The sequence below is a fragment of the Alosa alosa genome, chromosome 13 (assembly GCF_017589495.1).
Source record: "Alosa alosa isolate M-15738 ecotype Scorff River chromosome 13, AALO_Geno_1.1, whole genome shotgun sequence".
NCBI lineage: Eukaryota > Metazoa > Chordata > Actinopteri > Clupeiformes > Clupeidae > Alosa > Alosa alosa.
Window position 1 is genome coordinate 30,767,547 of NC_063201.1, and position 6,000 is coordinate 30,773,546.

General features: G+C 45.1%; 1 protein-coding gene across 1 annotated transcript in view; it reads right to left on the reverse strand.

Annotated features, from left to right (window-relative positions):
- trak1a (trafficking protein, kinesin binding 1a) overlaps positions 1-5,636 on the reverse strand; it is a 38,130-nt gene extending 32,494 nt beyond the window's left edge. Inside the window, exon 1 of the mRNA XM_048260313.1 lies at positions 5,461-5,636. The gene's annotated coding sequence lies outside the window, so the exon portion shown is untranslated. The remainder of the gene's footprint in view (positions 1-5,460) is intronic.
- Positions 5,637-6,000: the final 364 nt, after the last annotated feature.

A 6,000-nucleotide genomic window follows, 5' to 3' on the forward strand; every position in this document is an offset into this window, starting at 1 on the left:
AATTTCTCTCTCTCTCTCTCCCTCCCTCTCTCTCTCTCTCCCTCTCTCAGAGACCTGGAATCACCTTTCATCCTCACATTTAGCTCACATTTTGAAAATCGACATGGACGTCAGAGTTTCACTATACTGTATCAATACATAATAAATAAATAATTCAAAAAGGTCAAATCTAGAAGCTGAAGACCCAAGACACTAACATGAACAAGTCATGAGCTGAGCATTACTGGCCAATTACACAGACTTTCAGTATCATTACTAACAGTGCTGCCCCAATTCCAAGCCCCTGGGCTGCCGGCGAGAGGTGCTGACGGCTCAATTAGAAGTACAAACTCTCAAATAAAAATGAGGACATAAAATTAAAAGATTATTTGACTCAGAAAGGTCAGGCCTTCCTGTTTACGTGCATATTTTATGAGCATAACCATAACTCACATACAGCATGAGTGTACAACACACACACACATATACACACACACCGACAAACACATATAGATACACAGACAGACAGACACACAGACACACGCACACACACACGCACGCACACACACACACACACAACCAAGCAGAGGAGGCTGGCAGGCCTCCAGGAAAAAGCAGTGGCAGACAGCTCGACGACAGCTCCCAATTGCCCCAGTACAGTACAGTACCGCTACAGCTGCCATGGAAAGGAAGGGGCCTGTGAGTCAGGTCTGGTCTGCTGAACTTAGCAGAAAACAGCAAAGTTTCCCCACAAACAAACCGCTTCCATAGAAACAGCTCTGGGCAGTGTTTGTGTGCTGGCAGAGCTCTTATTGGTGCGGTAGGCTGGGGCACTAATGTGAGATGATGTCAGAATGACCACTTATTGCTCTGGATGTTCCCTAGTATACCCAGCACTAAGACGTAGGTTTGCAGGATATTACCAGTACAGCATTGGTATCGGCGGAGAACAGCTGAAGAGTTGTATAATATCGCCATTTGCAGATATGAACATTTCTGCAGATATTCCTGGCAGAGAAATCAGCAGGATAATAAATCGGCACAGATCTACAGATCAATAATCAATGGCATTTAGCACTAAGACGCAACTCTATTCGTCAAAAAACTAAATGGGTCATGATCCTCCCCGATCAAAAACGTCACATGGAGCGATATCCAGCATTCTGGGCACATGTAAGAGACTTCATTCTGCATATCATAAGTCCCTGTAGCATCAAGATGAGCTTTTACTTTATGGTAAAATATATAGATTGTGTTGCTTTAAGAGGAAATAAAAAAAAGATGTACATATTGGTATCGACATCAGCAATCGGCCAATTTGAGACTGTAAAGATTTACATCGGCTGAGATTTTGATGGTAAACCAAGAGCACCGATTGAACAGACACACTCAGATTAAAGCAAATCCTTCACAAAGACGTGAAGCAATGAATGCAAGAAGCAGGCCATGGTGAGAAGGAATGTGAAAAAGAACAACACAGACAGGCCTCATAGAAAAGAACTGTGAGAGTGCTCATTATGAAGACACTTGATTTGACTCTTACCAGCTCACTGCGGACGAAGAGCGTCACGAGCCTTCATTAGTGAAAAAAGGATGCACACACACACACAGCACACACACACAGCACACACACGCTCACTCTGTCTGGGCACACATTCTTTCTTCTCATCGTCTCTGGGGCACATGACAATCACGTTCTCACAGTGAATGCTGCCAACTAACAGCTTAACAACAGGCACATATACACACACACACACACACACTGATACACTCACAAAGACACAGCAAGCACAGACACACATGTGCAAGGAGTGACTGGTTATCACACATGGGGGAGGTCAATGTCTAACGTTCAGAATCTGCCAAGCAAGCTGCAACATATAGCTGTTCCCTTATGCAACGGTATTACATATTGTAGTGCTATACACTGCCATGGGGAAGATATGCAAAGCAAAAGTATTTCACCATTCGCGAATGGAGAAACCACTGGCAAACCATGTATTGGTCTGAATAAAGTGGCACATTGAGTTTCCAAAACAGCATTCCACACTATTCTTCCATATGCTAGTTAATGTCACTAGTAATCACTATGTACCATGGCTGACCTGTGATTTTTTTTAATCAATTTTATTTAAAAGATAAATTAAATACCTTCACAAAGGTCTACAGACCCATGCAAATTTGTAAGGTAATCTACAGATTACACAACATTTCCCTTTTTCCGGGAGAATATCCACTAGATGGCGCTCCAGACAATAGGGTACAGGGCACCATGGAAATGGGTTATGTCAGCATTACGAGATACCTATAGACATGTAAATGAGTGCCGGGTCATCTATAGCCCAATAAAACAAGCTTACTTAACATTTTACATCAGAGCTGCAAGTTGCACCACATGGCCAACTGCTCTTTTATACTCAATCACTCAATGGAACAGCGTGCAAAAGGTTCAGATGCTTTAAAACCTATTCCCCACTCTCACAATACAGGTCACAAAGTCCTAAATTCACGTATGAACTACATGTGAAATCCTATACACCAAAAGTAAAACAGTCATTTGAATAATCAGTCAACATGCACAGTCTTGAAATGTCTGAATTTCCATCTGATCTGCTCCAACAGAAACATCTAGTTTCTAGCCACAACTCCACACAATGACCCTGATGGTATTACTGTCAACCTCTAGAGGGCAGTACTCAACCTCCAGACCACAGCTCCTCAGTCCAGTGAAGCACAGCTCATCACATGGGGCAAGGATCTGACCCACAGGTTGAAGCAGTAAAGTGCAGCAGAACTCACATGGGGCTCCAAAGGTTGAAACAGTAAAGGCTAATAATAAAACAACTACCGGTAAATCCATCAAGCAGGCGTTACGATCTGGCACTAAATTGGTGTTACTATCAAATGACGCAATGACCACCTTTACTGTGAGTGAACTGTGAATGTTTGAGAATTAAGATAAGAATGATCAGCAATCTACCAAATAAATTATTCATTAATTGTGGGCTATTTTATAGCCCTGGAACCACTGTTTCTACATCTATGCAAATTCAGAGCCAAAGACAGAAGCAAGAGTGCAACATTACTCCACTTGGTGTTGGAGACGATCAAATACACATCCCATAGAGGAGGCCTACAGACAACCAAACGTATCAGACAGGATGGCTCTGTGTGACGTAGCTCTTGGGTTCATCCACTGTCAAGCTAACCCTGTTGAAACAGCAGGGAGTCTCATTCAGAACAGCCTCCAGCTCCACTGAGAAGAAGCTGGCAAGCACTTGTTCTCCATCGCAGCCAGTAACTACAGGCCCCAGGCCAGTGCCCTGCATGCATCCGTATGGTGACTGTCACAGTGTGAGGTTTGTTTCTGCTGATCCGCAAACTGTTGCGGAGACGAGAGAGTCAGAACCCCTTTCCCAGGCCCCAGCTAGTCCCCAACGACACAGGAAGCAGGCTCATTCGTTCTCTCTCTCTTTCTCGCTCCCTCTCTCTTTCTCGCTCTCTCACACACACACACATGCACGCACACCCCCACACATACACACACACACTTCTTTCATAAGGATTATATAACCCCATCTGCTAAGCACCAAATCAATGATATCCATTAACTTTCTGAGAAGCACAGCAATCAATCACTGCAGACATACACACACCAGAGATGCTACTACAATCTAGACATCAACCATAATATTTCTACACTAATATCAAATCCACTTATTACTGTTGCATCAGAGATTCCATGAGATCCAGAAACAGAGCACACACATGGGGAGAGCGCTGAGGATCTGTAGCTGAGCTGAGGAATGAGTTCCACACAGAGAAAACACCTCCGGTGTCATAGACTTGAGAGAGAGGGCTGATCCTCGTTCATTAAAATGTTTAGATTAAATAAATTAATTAATTTTGTAAAATAAATGTTGATGTCAATTTAACAGCATGAATAAATTAACAGGGACCAAAAGACAGGCAGAAGTTGTTTTAGTGGTGTGTCTGTGTCTACATCAGATTCTTTCTGAGGCACTGGCTGAAGGATGCCATTTAAAGGGCAGAACTCTAGAACACATACAAAAACCCTTCCAGTGAGCGTGCACTGCTACTGCTGGCCAGAAGAAGGCCAAACACAGATATACATGCGTCCACTCACAACAGTGTGGGACATTAGTGTGAGGCCATGAGAGCTGGAGCAGCCGCTGGAAAGGCCACAGCACTCCACTTCGGTGGCCATTGAGCCGCGTTGTTCTGGACCATCCTCTCTCTCTCTCTCTTTCTCTCTCTCTCTCCTGGCACAACACTGGACTGATCCACAATTCCACCAGCTACACACTCTCACACTTGCTTATTTTTAACTCATGCACGGCTTTGCCTCGGAAAAAAAAAAACGTCTGTGTGACACACAAGCTATTGGGTCAGGCGTTTCACTCTCCAGTAGTGCGTTATTAATGCAGTTCTCAATAAAGTGCTTTTAGGAAATACTGGGCCTGCTATGCTCTATTTTTAAACCATGGGGAGAGAGACAGAAGGCAGTGGCCTCCTTATGACCTGATAATGACAAGGAATCAACAAACAGAGGCTTGCAAGGGATTACATGGTAGGCCAATGAAACCTGTCCAAAATCCTGTGGGTTTGTTTGCATGATGTCGACTAAATTCAATTTCAAGACACATTTATTGTCAAATCATTTCTCACACATCTCAGTGTGATTTACTGCTTGGATACCAGAGCTGGAGAAATTATATTTGCACCGATCAAGCAGTAACCAACTAAAAGCCCATCAATATCCCATCAGCGCTGCAATCCTGTTCTAGAGGATTCCACCGTGCCCTGCCGAGGGTGGCAGCTATGGGAGAGGTGCTCTCTGCTGGAGAAGCCTCATCTCTTACACACCTATGGCCAAAGGTGATAAAGAAGGATAAATTCCCATCAGCAGCACACGTGCACACACACACACACACACACACACACACACACACACACACACACACACGTGAGCCAAGCCAGGCATCCATAATATAATCAGCATGCAGAGGGAGTACATTATGAAACGTGTTATGGCTCCAGGCCACTTCACTCTCTGCTGATGCGAAACTAACACTTTTTTGTTTGCTTAGTTAAACTGCGTAAAATGCTTATATTTAGATGATTTGAGAATGATTTCAATACTGTGACCACTGCGGTCCTCCATGGAGATTATGAATTGATAGTGCCATGTACGGTGGTTTTCGATTTGCGGTTGTGTTTTGCACCTTAGGGCCACCGTAGCCATGAGAAGTTTGTGAAGTATCCAAACAAATGTCACCATTAGAAAAGACCAGGCAGAGGGTCCGGAGAGGGTCTAAGAGCATGTTGAAGTGAGATTCAAAAAGTACACAAGCGGCAGATTGAACAAATTTCAGCTCACTTGAACAACTCAACTCTAAAATTACTGGCATGCTCTCTCTCTCACACACACACACACACACACACACAGCTTTAACATACCAGTGATGGTTTCTGCATCTCTGTGGGTAATGCTGGTGATGGGGGTGGTGTTCCGGGGTGAGGCCTCGCTCACATACTGCTCCTCATGGCAGGTGGGGGCGGTGGTGGAGGTGCCTGGAGAGGGGGGGCTCTGTGGGGGTGTGTAAGGGGACGGGGTGGAGGCTGTGGCAGGGAGCGGCGATGCGGCGGTGTCCAGCTTGGCTGATTTTCACTGGCCGGCGGCAGGTGCCATGGGCGGGCGGGGCCACCGCTATGGACACAGCTCCCAAACCGGCCTGGAGGAGCGAGGAGACCGCGAGGAGGCCACGAGACACAGGCGCCCAGGTGCAGAGTCTGGAACAGCAGGAGGAGACGAGGGAGGTCACAAATCATCCTTGATCAGCTTGCACATTAAACACATTTTAGAAGGCCAAGCACAGTGTCAGTTGCCTCAGAGTATGCAACTGAACACTCGATATCCTGATAAATCTCCATACCTATATGAGTGTGTGTGTGTCTACTGAAAATGCACTGAGAGGAAAAGTTACCTGACCATTCCCT